Source organism: Solea solea, chromosome 4, assembly GCF_958295425.1.
Source record: "Solea solea chromosome 4, fSolSol10.1, whole genome shotgun sequence".
Taxonomy (NCBI): domain Eukaryota; kingdom Metazoa; phylum Chordata; class Actinopteri; order Pleuronectiformes; family Soleidae; genus Solea; species Solea solea.
The window spans coordinates 22356036-22375599 of NC_081137.1; the positions used below are offsets into that span (position 1 = coordinate 22356036).

At 38.8% G+C, this 19564-nt stretch overlaps 1 long non-coding RNA gene across 1 annotated transcript in view; it reads left to right on the plus strand.

The window, feature by feature from the left end:
* The window catches only part of LOC131458825 (uncharacterized), a 34702-nt gene that overhangs the window by 8940 nt on the left and 6198 nt on the right, over window positions 1-19564 (plus strand). Inside the window, exon 2 of the long non-coding RNA XR_009240128.1 lies at window positions 9679-9839. This is a non-coding gene — a long non-coding RNA (uncharacterized LOC131458825). The remainder of the gene's footprint in view (window positions 1-9678; window positions 9840-19564) is intronic.

Below are 19564 nucleotides of genomic sequence, written 5' to 3' on the forward strand. Positions count from 1 at the left end.
GGAGATGGAAGATAATGATACGATCAGAGTCTCGTTAGCGCAGCGATGGAAAACCTGCCGCAGTCTCCAATCAGGTTTATTACACTTTTAAATTGATTCTTTAAGCGGGAGACGATGACTCTGTAGACTCTGTTGAGACGAGAAAAGATTCAAATATCATTTGCTAAACACTAATATCCCTGTAATTTTCTTTGTAGTGGGGGAAATGTAATGTATACAAAGAAAAGTTGAGGTTTAAGTGCAAGTCATATTCACCGTTCCCAACAGACTCTCATTATCTGTTAATGTGTCCAGATTGAAACCTCCCAAACTGCTCACACACTCATCAGGCAAAATCCTAATTCATCTGGATCATTACAGTTATGATTGTCTCGTGTGTGTTCATTTTACTAATATAACGTCAAGTTGTTGCACAGCCTCCCTTTTGTTTACGTCTGCTTGTGTGCAGATGATTTGCCGTTGTGTTGCAACCAGTTCTTTTTCAGATAATTAGTAAAACTTTACACATGTTGTCGTAGGTTCATCTTCTGCTTTCCGACGTGGCCTTGAACTCCTCTCGGCCCCGATTTAGACTTTCTGCTCCTATCCCAGACTTAACATGAAATGAACAACATTAGTCTGAGCGGTTTCTCTGGATCCTGGAGAGGGATTTTATTCTGTAGCACTGATAATCCGTGACATAATCCACAAAAATGTATTTGTTTTTCTTGACCCTCTGTCACCTATATGACTCACAGTATAATAAATTAATATTTGTTATTCTAACTAGGAAATATGAATATTTTGGTTATACCTGGAAAAGTCACATGATTGTTTTAATAGATATTTTGTAAAATTACTTTTCATTTGTGATTGTGGCTGTTGTGGTGTAACAGAGCTAAGAAATTATGCTGCCTTCACGTGCTATCGGAGTGATGATACTTCCGATTTGTGAGATCGGAACTACGGGTGCGTTGCGTTCAGGTGTTTGTGTTGCTGTAGGGAAATGGAAAAACTGCATTTTTTTCTTTCAGATGTGAAGTATAAGTAGATAAAACTTTAAAATGTCATACACAATCAACAATAAAGAAATTATAATAATTATAATAAAGGGATTATTTACCATTTGTGGAATATCTCCACTCATGTCTCAAGATTGTCTCCCAATTTCCCACTGGAATTCACAATGTGACGGGGCGTTCATGTGCATTTTGCAGGTCTGGAACTCATATTTCTCATAATTCTGATAGCACATGAAGGCAGCATAAGACCCTAAAAAGTTAGGCCTTTATTTAGTAGACAAGGAGTTAAAAAAAACTTCTTCTTGTTGTCTCCATTTTATATCTATTACATCTACTTCCAGTGTGGTGTCCTCTCTCTGTTTGTCCACTTTGTCCTCGTCTCTTCCCCTGAAATTGCTTCACTGTAATTTGTTGTGAACAGCGAGGGCAGAGATAAGCACTGGTCGTGAGCCTTGATTGAGAGTGAACCATGATGTTCAGCCATGTAGTGTGTGCTGGATAAGTTATTACTTGTCTATAAATTAGTCGTCATCATTATTGGCAGTTTCAAATCAAACAACCTTCACACGCACAAGGAATTCTACTTAGTTGTTATAAGTTACCAGCAAATGAAAAATGGGCAAATGGCTTCATGACAAAATGTCACATTTTGTGTCACCGAGGTTCGTGATAACTGCAGCGGCTCCAAAATACGTTGTAATTGCTTCGTTAACGTCCATCTCGCCCTGACACCAGTGTGACAAGAAAGTGGGAAGTCATTATCTTGGTACAATCGGCAGAAAAATAAAAAAATATTTTAGGTACTACGATGATTTTACATTCTTCAGTCCATCGTGTGGAAATATCGTCGGATGATATCCTGTTGTAAAAATACAGACATAAATTCATAAAGAACAATCTTCAGTGAGTCCTAAATAAAAAAGGCCTAACACAACAAACACTGGACACAACACATGTTAATTAGGTTTTTCTTTACTTAAACTTCCCTGAAGTTCACTTCTGAAAACACAGTGTTGTGTCTTTACATGAGACATAAGAAAAAAACTTCATTTGAAATTGAATTGTACTTCCGCTCCCTTTTGTCTCTACACCTCCCCTTTCACGTGTGATCTTACTGCTTATCTCACCCTCTCATTTTATCATAATTCCCCTCTTTTTGCCCCCCCCCACTCTTTTACTGTTGTCAACACGTAGAGAAGAGGTGCTACTCGATAATGAGTTCTACTTGCCCCTTCCTGCCATCTTAGCTGCACATAACTCAGTGTTATTTTCACCTTTTTCTTCTTCTACCTTCCGCCGTCTCCTTTCCATTTCATTCTCCCCTTTCAGTAATTAACATGGTTGTGATGACGCCACTGCCGGTGTTTTATGACATAGAGTCAAATATAACAAATCTCGCACAGCGCACAACACAGTTTTTTTCCGATTTACTTTTCTGTAAATTGTGTCGCTTGATGACCTTTTTAAAAATATCTCATTGGCACTTTGGTGTTTTCACAGTGAAAGGGAAAAAAGATTCACATGCTAATTGGCCTCAGTGGAAGGTTCCTCATTAGCGGCTATACATGTACAGTATATCCACGGTGTAGAGACAGTACCGATAGACGTGGTTCTCTTTGATTATATCAGTACCACAGGATTACTCTCATCTGTCTGTCTGTCTGGAAGCAATATAACCCAAAAAGTAAAGGATGGATTTTGATTTACATATTTTTTGTTCTGGGGATGTAGGTTATGGCTTAAAGAAGAACTGATTAGATTTATGTGGAGATGTTGGAAACTGAGCAGCCTTGGTGCTAAAGGTTTCCTCACATTTAAAAAATACTACACTTATGCATATATGTATATATATATATATATATATATATATATATATATATATATATATATATATATATATATATATGTGTATATATGTATATATATATAGTGGTAATCATCAGTGTGTTGATTGAAATCCTCGAGTACACATAGGAGAGCTTCAGTAAGATGATGCAGTATAATCATTGATTTTGTTTAGTGTGGTGAAGTAGACCATGAACACGGTTCACTCACACATAATCCATAATCCATAATCCTCCAGTGTTTTTACTGAATAACAAGTCAAAATAAGTTTGGTCGAACAATAACAGTTTTGCAAAAGCTGCGTCATCTATTTTCAACTTGGGAGGCTGGAACTAAGACACCATAATATATTCACTTAGGAAGAAGTTTTGACTATTTGCTAGATTATCATTGCTATAAAGTAGAATTGTTGTTTCAAATATGTGCAACATTTACAATAGCACATTTACATTTACATCTCGTCACATGTTTAAGTATACACTGACGTACCTGAACCCCATTTCCATTACACACAACTCAATTTATAGACGACTTTATCCCAGCACCAAATATTTACAGTGTTTTATAATACGTCTGTGTTTAAACACGTCATCGTCCTGCTAGTTAACTGCTAGTTCTCCATCCTTATTTGTATTTTGTGTATTCTTTTAAATTGATTTATGTTCTGACTCGTCTGTTATTCAGATTCTTCCAGAGATTGGAACGCATATACTTTTTAGAGTTTAGAGTCCTGGCATCACTTGCATTTTTAAATTTAGTTTCCCGTTGTCCCCGTTGTCTCTCTCTAAAAACAACGTCTTTATTTTATTTTGAAGTAAATTATTTCTTGCTTTGAATATTATTTGCGCCGTTTAAATACTGAATCAGATCCAGAAATTTTAGAGCTTGTATTTTTACACGAGTCTCTTTATCCTGCGTTATTGGCCCTTTTCTGCAATTTTATATTTTTATATATATATATATATATATATATATATATATATGTGTATATATATGTGTGTATATGTATATGTATATATATGTGTATATATATATATATATATATATATATATATATATATATATATATACTGTATATATATATATATATATATATATATATATATATATGTATATATATAATATAATATATATTGGTGTACCGCAACACGGTAACTCAAATATGGTGAAAGTAAGGAACAATATAACGTGTATATGTTGTGCACTTTCTGATGGCCAGCAGTGCTCTGTGCTAACTTCCCCTTTCACACATGAAAGTCTGGAGGAAAAAGTCCGGAAAATTGTGTCCGGGTATTTTGCGGAGTTTGCTGTTAACATAATAACAAGTGTAGCAGGAATTTGCCTGTGAGACGCAGTCACAATGGCATGAAATCGTCTGGAACGTGCAGGTGAAGTGTGACACGCTGTGTCATGCTCTTCAAAGTATCGGGCTGTTTAGCTACAGTGTATACAGGCCCACTTGTCAGAAACATGACCGTTAGAAATAAACCTCAAAACCAAAACACGAGCACAGTAGATGTGTGCAGTTGTGTGATCCTCACATTTGACCGTTATTACAAAAAAGTACTGTTTTTTTTCTGTAATGTAACTGTTTTAATTACAGACTGATTCCAACTAAATGTCCATCATCCGTTCTTCTCTGCCATTACATTACGTCGCCGCATTAGAGTCGAAAACGCTTATTCCTCCTTAAAAAATGTGTTTTTGTGCATGTAATTACCCCCCCCCCCCCCCACACACACACACACACACCATTCCTGCATAATATTTGCATCTTAATACCGTAGCCCTTGTTTCGCAAAATATTATGAGACGGACCGGGCAATCTAATCACAGTAAAACCGCATGGGAGTAATTGCTCGCACAGCCGTAAACTTAACGGAGGTGTGCCACAGGGCGATAAAATCATCACATTTTCTGTCTTGTAAATGAAAATTTGGAGCCAGTAAATAGCGTCTTCAGTGGGAGTACGTGGGGGGGGGGGGGTGAGACAGAGCCACACACAGAAGGGCACCGCTAATAGGCACATCAAAGTTGAAGAGGACACCTCCCACATTATTCCCACACACAGACAGACAGACAGACAGACAGACAGACAGACAAAAAGATGATCTGAAGAGTTGTATAACATGTCTGTCTTTGACAATGTCATACATTTAGACCTTTACATATTTATTTCTCTGCCTGCACTGACAGTCTTGACAGGCCAGAAAATATGAGTGACAGTAAAGTAATCCATCTCACAGCTCACCTCCTCAATAACTCTCTTTATGGCACATCATCATCACACTGTGTTTGTTCTGGTTTCGAGGTGCAAGGCCTCGTTTATAGATTCTGTTTCGCACATGCTCACAAATCCTATATAAAAAAACTATTCATTGATATTGACTGCGCTATCTCAGGCTTACACTGTTTACTGTTATAAAATGACATTCCACGAAGTCTGCAGCCATGTTTTTACTCAGAGTTGTCTTTGAAAATGTCCATAAATAAATATATCCTTTTTAAATGTCTCTGTACTCACATGCCAGGACTCCTCGATACACAATAAAAGATTCAAAGCATTTCATTTCCAGATTGCATTTTAACATAAAAGACATATGCTACAGAAATAGCTACTGAAACTGTGGGTGTTTACTGTCTATTTTGCTGTGGTGAATCCACAGCTGGTGGAAGAAATTAGATCTCATTTAAGACGGAGCCCCTGCGTGCTCTAATCATGGGCATGTGCGTCCCAAAATTAAAAGCTGATCTTTTAAATCTATTTAATAGTAAAGATGCCGAATGACAGCAGACATAATTAGCCATTCGTTAGCAGGTAGAAACTTGGACTGACACAGTTAAGTAAAAGTTAAGAAAACATCACGTGTTATACGGGATATTCCATTTCCTAATCTCTTGTCACTTCCTCTTAACAGTCAAAACACTTTTGTTACACTGTGTTTTTGCCGTGTAACAAAAAAGCTGCAGGAGACAGTTTTTCCCCCCACACACACACACATAATCCTCTGATACACAGCAGCCCACACAGATGTACTCTTAGTTTCTCTGTTTGTCCTGAAGGTAGACACACACACACACACACACACGCACACACACACACACACGGACTCGTCATGCATTTTTAAACTGTGGCAATCCTAAAGGTATATTCCCAATCTGTTGCTGCTGTGAGTCGACCGTCCCGAGTCCTGCTGCCTTTGGGCCAAAGAAAGAGAAAAATATTTAGTCCCATGACTCCGTGATGTACTGACTGTACGTCATGACTGTGTGGTCAGTGTAGGAGTCGGCACATAGGGGGTGAGAGGTCTACATCTACGTATGTTCATTCTACATGTTTGCCTTATGTTGTAGCCTCAGTTGTCGGTTATTAAGGCTTCACACAGCTGTCTCTAAAGAAATCCGTAAAACAGTTTCACAGAACACGTTGACTCGGCTGAGGCTGTAATTTGACGTGACGAAGTAGTAAAAAGAGGCAAGAGTACAGTGTTTATCGGATGTTTTTTGTATTTTAAAGTATTGTTAATGTATCTGGTGCAGTGATTTAAAACAAGTAAACAAACAAATGAAAGATATCCACCCGGTACCAGTCGGGTCAGTGATGATAATGGTTCCTTGGGTCCCTGCCTTTTTTTCAAAAAAGTGCAAAAAAGTTAATTTTACTGGCTTGTCGTCAAATTAAAATTGTGATTTATTTTTATTTAATGGGATTTTTTGAGGCAGCGGTAACTGTGTCCTGAGTCAATTATAAATTTTTCTCTCCAGGCCTCTTCAGGTCTCCACAACAGTCACACGCGGGTCGTGGCCATGTTATGGAGGCATAGTGAGTGGACTCCATTTATTTTAATCATGCTTGGTTTTCTCCTCATTATTACTAGTATTTGTAATTATTTTGACTTTTAAAAAATGATTTCATCCATGGGGAAATACTTAACCACTTGACCAGCATGCAGATTGTAACACGGCTTTAATGACATTTCCCCAAAATACTCTAGTGAAGTATTTGGTTAGCCTCAGCTGACTGTAGTCAAATAAACTCACTCACTCATCCTCCACATGAGGGTCTCGGGGGGAGGTGGTTCCCATCCACTCTCACATTCACACCTCTTGTAAATCTCAATAACCACTCAGACAGTACATAATTTGAAAAGGAAGTTAAGGAAGTTAAGGAATGTAAAGTTGGTTACCTTGGTGTTGGTGTTGCTGTTACCTTGGATACCTGATATTGACCCGTGACCCTCAAGTGGTAAACAATGGATGGATGGATATTTCATTCCAATATTAGAGAGAAAGTGAGAAAACCATATGTTAAAGAAGACAAAGAATAAAAGAGTCTTCTCAACGTTACTGTCCTTGCATCATTTAGTCTTTCTGAAAAGTGAAATGTTGAGCTTTGCAAAACGGAAATGTAAAAAAGAAAAAGAAAAAAAAAGATCCTTCTCAGGTTATAAATTAATCATCAATATCTGATTTGCTTCCGGATGGAGATTAGGTTTTTAAACATGAGAAACTCTAATGGGATCATGAGGCAACATGCTGAAAGTGTGGATCTGTGACTTTGTGTGATTGGGTGGAGCGTGCAAATGACTCGTGGATCGTATGGAACGGACTTTTGCACACGAGGACAGAGGCAGGTCATTTTTCCTGGATTATCTGGTTCTTCATTTCAGTGTTTTCATGTTTTGATCACATATGGCAGGAATTCACTCTTCACAAGGATTTGTGATGAGGTTTAAACCGAGATACTGACCCCTTCTAAAGTGACCGAGTGATGGTCGAATTATTCCAATGGTTTCTGAAAGCGGAGGAGTTGCATGTCAAAGCCAACGTGTGGTTATTACGGTAATTTCACTTGATGTGTTGCAGGAAGCCGGCGAATCAGCGTCTTTGTCGCCTGTACATAGTTTCCATTTTTTGGCCTTTTTTTGGACAAAAGCTCAAATGTGTTTGATTTTAAAATTGTTTTATACTGTTCAAATTTCACAATTTCACTTTTTTTTTTAAAATAAAACTTTTTATTTAATAAAAAGTGATATTTATTAATAAAAACGTTAATAAAAATTCATAAAAAGTTTTTCTTAGTTTTACAGAGTAATTTGTAAATAACTGCCAGATATTCAAAATGATTCTGAAAAAATGGTCAAAAGTTTACTCACATGACATTTTCTCATCTTTTTAAAAAAAAGTCCAAACAGACATTTTAAGGGTTAACTGTGGACAATTATATGATTTTAGCTTTTTAAGTATACGTTTTTACCCTTTTTTTATCTGTACTATGTTCTGAAATGAGACAGACTGCGTCTTAGGGAAACCATTTGACTTCACAGTAAAATGGGAGGACAGCGTGACAGAGTGTCGCGTCAGCACTGATCTGTTGATACAACACCAGTGTTGCAGCATATGTACGTATCTAAAAAGATAATGACATGCTTTCAAGTGCTTAAGACCATGTTCTCTGTATCTTCACATAACCAGAGTTGTTATACCACACATAATAAAAGCGGCAAGTGAGAGGAGCTTCTTTTATCCTGACAACTTTCTCGGGGGGTTAATAATCTTTTGATCAATATCAGTCACTGAGCAAAACATATAGGCATGAAAAGATGGCCGACTAAATTCAACTATATTCCCACGACAATTTGGGTAATAAATCATTAATTTTTACTAATAAAAAACAAGGTGTGGGTTTAAAAAAAATGTGGTAGAATTGATGTTTTATTCATTGTGAGTAAGAAAGGACAACACATGCCAACACGAGGATTTATTTTAGCCGACATGTTTCAAATATTCTCCTCTTCATCACTCCTTTTCCTTTGCTGTCCTCTCTATCTGTCGTATCTGAGTCGGTCCTTATGTGAATGTTGTGGACGCAGGAAAAGAATGGCTTTGAGCGCTGCGGGGCGTGAGCAGAAGATTGCCCAATATATCATAACAAACCATTGTAGAGTTGGGCCATTAAACAGGCCGTTATTGGGTTTTTGAGCGTGTGAGTTTGCAGGGTGCATCGCAGCTGTGTTTGATCTATTCTTGTTTTTATCTACTACATCTGCTGACTGGGAATGTGTAGCTGGTTTCATTCAAACTTGACCCAAAATAGTGGAATACGGTTGCGTCAGAAAGCCTAATATCTTTGCTCTTTTCGGGTTAAATATTTGCTGGATGTAATGGAGAAGAGGTGGAACAATACTTTGTTGCAGTCACACGTTATCATATGTTCCTGTCAGATGACTGAAATGCAAGTACATGTCACCTGTCATCTGTAATAGCAACAGTTGCAGTGAAAATAATGTTGATAATCTATAATCTGTGTGTACATGTGCACAGTAGACTTTTTATTTGACGTATATGCTTTAAAATTGTGTGATAGTGTTCAGAAATTGTAAAAAAAAAAAATGCATAAAGGTCTGAAATATACAAGGGACGTACAGAGGTAATTTAACAACCAGCAAGTTTCTTTTTTGTGGTTTTTATGCCCTGAACAAAAAGTGTTCTAAATATCGTCTCCAAAACCACTAATTGAGTTTTATGTGGAGACCCACGAGCCCCGTTTCAGCAAATGCTACTATGGGTGGTTTCAGAGAGGACACAAATGTGATAAAAACAGAGAGAGAGTGAAGCCTCTCCACTTCCACTGTGTCCCTGCACATCTGAGCTTGAATGTGTGTAACGAAATTATGAAGCGGGAGATTGACTTCACTCCCAGAACTGCAGAGCGAAGCATCGCGGTAGATTGGCCACAGATTCTTGGTTTCCGGCCTCAGCCCTTAATTCCCTGTCTCTCTCTCTCTCTCTCCCCCCCCTCCCCCCCCCTCCCCCCCTGTGTTGCTCGTAGATGCCTGAACAGCCTCGAATGGTTGCAAATGGAAAACAATGACACCTTTTTGCCTTTGAGGGAGAAGTGCCTGCTCATAACGCCAGAGATGGAGCCGCAAGGGAGGAGAGGGAGAACAAATTCTGAGAGATGAACGGTGCCGTGAGTGGATGGAGAAAGAGGTGAGAGAGTGAAATCCTTCTCGGAGTCGTCTGTCATAGGTGAAGCTGTCACGGTAAATGACTCTACAACAGAATCATCTGTTCATCCCAGTCGGTGTGAGAGTGAATGGTTGTTTTTCACCTACAGTGCCAGCTCGACTCGCCTCGGCTCGGTTTAGGTTTGTTTTCCACTACAAAATAGTACCTACTCAACGTGGGCGGAGTCATCACTGCACGGCTACATGAAACTGCCGTGGCTTAGTTGTGAGTTGAAACGACCTAAAGTAAACCTTGTACCTGTAGTCGATACAAGAAAAATATTAGTTTATTTGACTAAAAAAGAAAAAAGTAATAAGTCATGTGAACTTGGTATTTTAAGTTGGAGAAACTTAGTTGAAATCCTTTACTCGCCTCAACATTTTAAGGCAATGAGGTTACAAATTATTTTAAATTGAGTCAATTTGGGATTATTTAGGGTGGCAGTTGTTTTCAGTGTAACTGAATCATTAGAATCAGTTCATTAAACTTTTTGTTCAGTACTTTCCTTCATGACCGGGAGCACAGACTCTGTCTGACACTGAAGTAACGCCAGACTCCTCTGTTACATATGGAGATTTTAAGACATTTCCCTGGTAATTGTTGGAGATTAACCCACGTTTTTCAGGATCGTTAAATGTTTTTAACTGATCTACAGTTCGGTATTGTCCGGCTGTGAAGGCACTCTGACCAATCAGTGGAAACGTGTCGTATGTGGCCCTGCCATGGACTATGTCAGCTGTTCCCTGTAAGTGTGATTTAGCAATTTACTGTTTTAAACTGTGGATTTTTCTTAAAACCACTGCTACAAGATGGATGATCTCTTCAACTATGTTGTTTTATTATAGTGGTGCAAGTTTTCACCGATTGTCTTATGAATCAGATTATGGAGACAGGACTAGCGTAAAGGTGGGGACGTCGGGGCCCTCTGGCCAGACGCCTGAGTTCTTGGTTTGTAATCTAACTTTACGACTGTGCACTTATAAGCTGATTGCAGGAAAAACTCACATTTATAAGAAGGAGAACCTGCAGATAATGCTTCATCATGGGCATTTTCAGGGGGTTGAGATTGAAAATGCTTGTCAATGTGTTTTGGTCACAGATGCCGATAAAAGGATGGATGTGAAGCGGCAGACCTGTGCCAGTAGAGGTTGCTATAGCAACAGCGTGTTCGTCTCACCACAAACTGCTGCGGGGAGAAATACTTTACAGCAGCAGACTCTGTTTTCAAACTGCTTTCAGGGCTGGGATTAAGTTAGGTTTTTAAAGTAGTGACATTAAGCGTTTAAGTGTCACCTCAAACACAACAGCAGTCAGACACAAATTAAGCTCGCCGCACTTTAACTGAGCTGCTCTGCTTCACTTCTGATCTCAGTCCAGTGAAGTTTCTAACTGCCTCATAACTTTTGCGAGACCTTTTTTTCTTCTTTTTAGTTTTTTTTATATATATTTTCACCCCCAAAGCCTCCGTCATCTGTCTCCCACCTCTCTGTCCATCTGTCTCAATTTTCCCTTCATCCTCTGGATCATTTTGTTTTTGCAGCCTCATGTACCCTTCAAATAATTTGTGTCAGTGTCTCTTGATGTAATATGAATAGATGGCATTGTGTCTTGGGGATACGGAGCGCCACGAGAGCCCGTGAAACTACACACAGTAATAGATGGAGGGAGGCGGGGGCAGAGGGGAGGAAAAAAATCCAACTACAAAGCTGAGGAGAGATCAAGAAAAAAGGGAGAAAAGTAAGAAAAAAAAAGAATGAAAGGAGGGAATTCAAGGTTGGGGGAAAAGAGGGACGGTGAGTGCGATGGTGGGAAGCATGTCTGAGAGAGATTGGATAGTTTAGATGGAGAGAATTTGACAGCGTGGTTTGTGAGAGTGAGAAAGATGAAAGGAACTCAGACCTCCCTCCCTCATTTTTCATCTTCCATCCCAGGATTTATGGTAGCCTCTTGAGCCACTTGAGAACTCTGCATCCCCTTTGTGGCTCTGACTGGCAGTGGACGGCTGTCGCTGTGGACTGAAGTGCCCGACAAACTCGACGTGCTGCTGACGTACAGTGGCGTTACATGTCGTCTGTGCACCTACATCTCATTAGGGGGAAATATCACTTTTCGTAGATGTGATTTTCAACTCTTCTTCTTTGCAAAGTGCTTTGAGTTGCATTAGATTTTCTGCAGTTTAGTTTAGTTTGTGTCTGTTGATGTCGTCCCGGGGGGGGGGGGGTCAAACTCAAATGACCTGGGGGCCGACGAGTGTCTCGTTCAGTCGTGGGTTTGCAGTATGAGCTTCAAATTATAACATCATATTCCATCATGATATCGCAACTAAGATTTTCATGATGATACTTCACTGAATTTCAAAGTATGAACAATGTATCGTTCACAATGACAACATTTATGATCTCAAAGGAGAGAAATAAATCTAAAAGTAAGTCAATAACGTGGACAAAAGCTCATATGTGTGTGATTTAATGTACATTTATTTTTGTCTCAATATTGCTATGATAAAATATTGCTAATAAACATATTTAGTATTGTATATTAAGGTCGCAGGTAAACAGGGTATTAAGTGGTGGTGGGCCACATGTGGCCCGCAGGCCGCCAGTTTGACCCCTCTGATGTCGTCTATAGTGGATTTCGAGTTATGTTTGTGTTTAATTCAGCACACACTCTCACCTCAACCTCCACCAAAGTGTTTCCCAATGCCGTTGCCGCAAAGCGAGCTCAGCGATCGCTCCTCACCTTTGTTTAACAGACTGTACCTTCTGCTCGTCTCGCTCTAATCACACCTGTGGATTCCTTTGCCAAAAAGGGCCTCGGGCTTGTTTTGATGCTACTTTGCAAATATCCAATGCAGACTTTACTTTGTTTGTTTTTGAAAGCTTTTACTTTCCATGAAGGACGTATTAAACATCGCTTCAGGTCCTTTTGTCGTCACATTCCTGTTTTGATTTGCTTCTTACCCTACTTGCAGACCTCTACTTGACTTCCTCCCGTTCATGGTTATTTTATGATTTTATGAAAACTCTTTTTATAGTTTTCTCCTGTTTTTTTGGGGCACACTTTATTATAATTTCTGGGATGTTAGGCAGGTCTGCTGATTGTTGAGGGAAGGTTGACGGAGTCAAAGTACTTGCAAAGCTTTATAATTTGCATCACTCATTGTGAACAAGCTCTAACAGGCTAATTACGGCGCAAGACCTTTGTAAATGGTTCTAGACTTGAAGAGAGACTGAATCACTCGTTCTTTTCAGTCTGAATCTCATTATATGATAATTACAGCAGTCAGAGATGAACAATATAATTGAGGTCTGTGCTTAAATTTCATGTAAAGGCAGATTATTGTATGTTTTATTCAGCATTTTTTCACATGTCTATATGGGGGTTGTTTGTGTCTCCTTGCACAGATCGATAACTTGTAGTTGTTACTCGAAGTAAACCCAGGATTTACTGGACAAAAGATTCAGGTTAAGCCTCCCCATGGGTGTTTTGGACGTTTTCGGACTTTTTAAAGTAAAAATTGGATAATTGTGTTGTTCAGATCCTACATTTTTATCTTGAGTCATGACATGTGAACATCATGAGTGGATACTCGTGGCAGATTGTCACACAAACAATTTACTGGTACTCATATTTCATAGTTAAAAATACTGAATACAAGCCAGTGAGAGCATGAAACCTTTTTATTTTGCTTTTAAAACATTTAGCCTTGACAACATAAAAAATAAAATAAAGATTCATGCTCTGGATAACAAGGGAAACTTTGTTTTAGTTGCTCTCTAGATTGTATCTCGTGTAAATTTAACCCTTTAACGCCGAGCGTATTGCAGACGACACATTTGCATGACTGCAGTTATGCGACGGTTTGTGCTATTGGAAAAATCCCAACAGTTTCTGAAAGATGAGAAGTTGCACGTCAAAATCAGTGTGTGGTTATTACGGTCATTTCACTCGCACTGTTGCAGGAAGCCGCTGAATCAGCGTCTTTGTCGCCAGAGAGGAGAGAGATGGAAAAACACCTGTACCATAAGTTCATGTTATTATGTATACTCTTCATATTTCTAATTTAACATGCAAAATCTGGTGTTTGCATACAACTAGTGTTTTTTCTAAACTTTTTGTTTTTCTTCATTCTAAATGTTTAATGCACTATTTTAACATGCAGTACATTTTAAATAACTGCCAGATATTGAACGTTAGCACATTTTCTGGCCCTTTTATGGTTAAAATAAGGAGAAAAAAAAAAGTCAAGATGGACATTTTGAGGGTGAGGTGTTAAAGGGTTAATGGTGATGAGTAAAATGCTTTAAACACAACATCCTGCACATGGCTTTTAATATCTTCTTGAGGTTCTTATTCTTCCTCATCATCGTCTCCCCTCACTTATTTCCCAGCTTTCATTGATTGACAGAAACAGACTTATATAAACAAACCCTTCATACAATCATTTCCATCACCTTGAGAACACTTTTTTTTTTTTTACCTGCGCCGTTAAAATAGCTCCCCACAGCAAATCGATAAGTTTCATTATGAAAGTTTATTCCAGCGTGTCTGACTGACTTTTATGTGCCGAGGAGAAAAAGTTCTGCCTTTAGGTGACAAAAACGAGAGAGAGGGGTCAGAGGACGCAGAGATTAAAGTTGCTGATCAGAAAGAAATATAGAAAGAGAGGTCTCCCTGTGGGCTGGCAGCTTGTTTCAACACCAGGATCTTCATCTTGGGTGTAGTCAGCAGGGGCAGAAATGGTTGCACAGGTGACTTATTTTGCCGTTTTGATTTGGTGCCGACTGAGTAGAATTTATTTTCAAGAAGAGTGATTGTTTAGACATGAATACTGAATTTTAAAATGCATGTATTAACCCTTAAACACTGAGCGTATCACAGATGACACATTTGCGAAAAGAGTACTTTGCATTATCGTAATTACACAGTTTGTGCTCATTGTCTTTGTCACCAGAGAGGAGAGAGTTGGAAAAACGCCTGTCCATAGTTTTGTACATTTTTTTGGCCCATTTTTGCACATTGAGACAAAAAAACTCAAACAAATGTTATTTTACATGTGTTTCATACTGTTAAAATTTCAAATAATGTGCAAAATCTGGTGTTCATGTACAACTACGGTGTTTTTTTTCTCAATAAAACTTAGTAAATTGTAAATAACTAACAGATATTGAAAGTTATTCTGGAAAAATTGGCTTTTTTATAGTTAAAATAAGAAAAAAAAGTCCAGACGGACATTATGAGGCTTTATATAAACTATACTATTCTAAACCAACCGAAGTATATAACAGTATTCGTAAATACATCAATTGTTGAAAGTATGTGGAGCATTAATCCATTTTGCACCTATGTAATCCCGGCGCCTTCCACACCTCGTCAGAGCTGACCAGTCATGACATGAGGTGGGTGTGAATGTCACATTGTTGTTTACGGAAAGTAACAGAAATGGTCGGAGACAGCCCGTCAAACCTAATCCAATGTCTCTCTCTCTCTCTGTGTGTGTGTGTGTGTGTGTGTGTGTGTGGAGACGGTGTCATCCCAATATGTTAATGCTTTTCCATCTTCACCGACGTAAAGGGCTCGTGGGTTTATTAATAATAGTGCATCATCATACCGTTATACAACAGATGACTAATGGTTATATTTTCATGATCGATTCATCTCCAGATTATTTTCTTCAAGGCATCAAAATTAAATATTTTTTTTAATAGAATATAGAAGTAGCACTAAAATGGATACAGACGGTTCATTTTAAGTCGGTTTCATTAGGTGTCGGTATATAACATGTTGGACGCACTAACAAGTGATAAAAAGAATCAATGCTCTATCTTAAAAGGCAGTTGAATCCTAAATTGTTACTGAAACCATAACTCCTGCACTTTATTTGTCTATTCACTTGCACTTTTATATCTCAATGTTTGTTGTTTTATTAACTGTGACGTGTGCTGCTGCCTTTCCTGGCCAGGTCACCCGTTGTGAAAGAGGTCTTTTATCTGGTTAAATAAAGGTTAAGTAAAATAAAGAGTGATAGGAATTTTTTGAGGAAACAGACAACATAAACATTATCATCCGTGATTTCTGCACGCCTCTTATGAGCAGCATAGCTGTGTGAGTGTGTTTCACATCTGTGGTATGATGCGATGCCAGTGTTAAAACTTGCTCTCCTTTTTAGACTTTTTAGACTTTAAATAGTTAAGCAAAACAATATTTATTAAATAAAAGACACCAGATTTGACCCTTTGTTTATATCTCCAGTCATTTGCAATGCTGACATAAAGCCAAGGCAAATCCAAACAGCTTTACTTGTCTTTCAGTGAATATTATTTGGTGAACAGTGGAGCGCTACAATCCTGTCGTTCATCCCCTTGTTCCTTCAACTGGACAAAACAAAATTCCACATGGGCCATGTTGGACCTTTTATTAATCCATTGTGACATTTTCAAAAACAGGGTGTTAGTGAAAGCCAGATTACGCTCTTATTCTTATTCTTCCGGCTGCCTTGTCGTCGTTCTTCCAGTGGTTGTAGCTCTTTCTTTGCCCACATTCAGAGAACTAAACTCTGTGTTTGGGGAGAGAGAGCATTAACATTTATATGGGAACATGAGACCGATGTTTGACTGACGATAAATGGGGCTGTTTCCCTAACTCGATTTCAAGGAACAATGGGCGACAGAAGTCTGCCGAACACAGTAACACAATGGCCTTTATTAGTTAGCCTCTTAGAATTCATTGTTGGGAGTTGGTGAGAGGATGTATGCACTGTTGTGTGTGTGTGTGTGTGTGTGTGTCAAGCCTGCTTACGAGGCTCAAAGTCAATGGCAGCGGTAATTTCAAAGTCACACTTATGATTAATACAGTGTGAGGGGAACGTGAATAGGAACAAACACAAAATCCCAGAGCAGGAACAATGTGATAAATCATATGAATAAATCCGCCAGCTGACCACTAGGGAGCACTAATAATCCGAACCCAACATGCCCTCACTCTCTCTCTCTCTCTCTCCTGTGCTGTTTTTCCCTTACCCTCTTTTTTTAATCTCTGCAGGCTCCCTCTCTCCCCCCTTGTTCTTTTTTTTTTGCTGTCATCTCTCCCTTACTTTCTCCCTCCTTCCCTCCCTCGCTCCTACTGTTTCTTTCTCTGTCCCCATCCTTGACTCCCCACATACAACACACACACATTATACTGTGCCTGGCCCTGTAATGAATTAATCAGAGCCGGGGCAGCTGTGTGTTTGAACAATGCCACCCTGAGAAGCTGGCTGGAGTTTGAAGCGTGTACAACTGCATGTGTGTGTGTGTGTGTGTGTGTGTGTGGGTGCAGGGAAAAGCCAGCGCGGATATTCTGTTGAATTTCAGCAGTGTGGTGGTTTGTGTGAGTGTGTGCACAGATAAGGCTGAGGTCAGGGACGCCTTCAAGTGTCGGCCCCTGGGAGCATCAACATTACAATAAATGCCACGAGTTCCCATTGAAGCAAAAGCTGAATTATTGCTCTCCAACCTCATCCGCCATCTTTTACTTTATATAATCAGAGATTATATTTATTATTTATATATATTTATATTATATTGTTTTTCAGCATCAAACTTTTCCTACTTTTCCTAAACCAAACTGTCTCCTCTATTTCCTCTCCTCTCACTGTCCCTCGTCTGTAAATCATAAACAATCAAAGGGCAAAAATAAGGTTCACCATGGACAGGTCATCCGTCCATCGAAGGGTCAACATACAGAGACAAACAACACATGCACTCACACTTACAGTCAATTAACCTAATCTGCATGTTTTATATATGCAGATTAAATAAGCCGTAGATCCTGGAGGTAACCCATGTGGTCACGGGTAGAACATGCAAACTCCACCAAACTGGTGACCTTTGTGTGTGAGGCAACAACAGTAGCCAATGCTCTGCCAGAATTATACTCTAGAAGAGTTAATTTTCTTAGAACTTGACAAAGAATAGACCAGGACTGTCTAATATTCAATTAACGAGACATCAGAGGGTTGACTTCGATGTAATGAGCAACATCTACATTTAGAGACTGTCTCTGCACCTTCTTTTGTTCCACCGCAGTAAAGTCACCAATGATGCATTCTTTTCAATACACACTCAAAGCAAGAATATGATTTAGCTTAAAAGTTGTAATTCCATCAGTTTCCTATAGTTTTGCATGGATTGATGCTCATTAAAACAATTTTCTAGAATCTCTGTTGGGGAATTTATTGCCATAGATTTTTGCCACAGGTAATTCACTATGTGAGATTATTTTTAATTGTAAAACTGGATTTTTAAACTCTCAATTATCAATATTATCACCTGAAAAATCAAGTAATGATTGAGTTGTAGTTTTGAGCCACTAACAGAGGATGAATCATTACTCTACAGATTGTATTGAGTTATGGATGCGAAACACTGTGAGTGTTTTAAGTAGATAGTCAGGGCTGTATATTTTTAATTAAAGATGGGTAAATCCTCTATCTTAACTCCCTGATCCACAAGGACCATGATGATGACGATGCATAGATGTCATCACACCAGCTGCTGCTGCTGCTCCTCAAAAAAAGCTCCATCACCCACAAGGTGACATGTCAGGCCTGTTTGATGCAAAGATGGCCTCTAAACCTTTTTTTTAAAAAAAAACAAGTTTAATTAGATAAATCATCTTTAATTATTTCCTCTTTTGCATCCTGAGCTGAGCTGCAGAAAAAGAGGGTTTACACAACCAGCTGAAGGTGAATAAATGTAGTGCACTAACAGTAGCTGCACTGCACTAGAAACTTCCTTGTACTCCCCACACGATTGTGGCGTCTGTGATTATTCCTCACTTGCCTGCTCTCTGTCCTACTTTGACCCGAGCTGCGACTGCGGTGTATCTGTAGTGCTCCTGTAATCTGATCGTCTTCCCTCGCTGGAGTTTCCTTTGTCGTCGGCCGTTCTCTCCTGCATTTTATTGAACTTAACTCAAGTGAGGAGGATTCAGCAGATAAGCTATCGTGCGCTCCGGCGTCATACAGAGAGACCATCAAGCCATGAAATATGTGTCTGGCTGCGAGTCGGGGTGTCGGTGCTGCATGAGGAGTGGGAACACACACACACACACACACACACACAAATACACAACATGCAATGATTCTGCTTATATTTTTTTTAACCATATACATATTTTTCAATAATAGTCAAAAATAGTGCTCTTGTTCAGATGACTAAAAGACATCCTTTGCATCCTGGTTATTTTGTAAACATGTCGCTGTCAAATCATGCGCATACAATTTAGTTTTCCGGCGTTTTGACAACAGATCATAAATCCCACTGACATAAATCTGTCTTTTTTTGACAGCACTATCTCAATAAATTACATTAAATGTGGTGCATAGAATTACCCACAATGCCCAGATGCGGAATTCTATAATGACTTTATTTCCTCTCGTATCAACGTTAAGTGAAGTGAGATTTCTGGAAAACACAGCTGCCACATTCATAACACAGTGTTTTTGTTTTAATTAACAGTTTCAGTGTTCAGCTCATTTATTCATATATGCAATACATTTATTCTGTCAGTGTGATAGCAAGGGACAAAAAACAAACAAACACCCAAATAGTGCATACTTATAGACTAAGAAAGTGTTAAATTATGTATTGAAATGTGTTTTTTGGCTTATTTGCAGATCACAGGTGAGTTAATGAAAGATTTCCCTCCTCCAGATGGTCAATGAC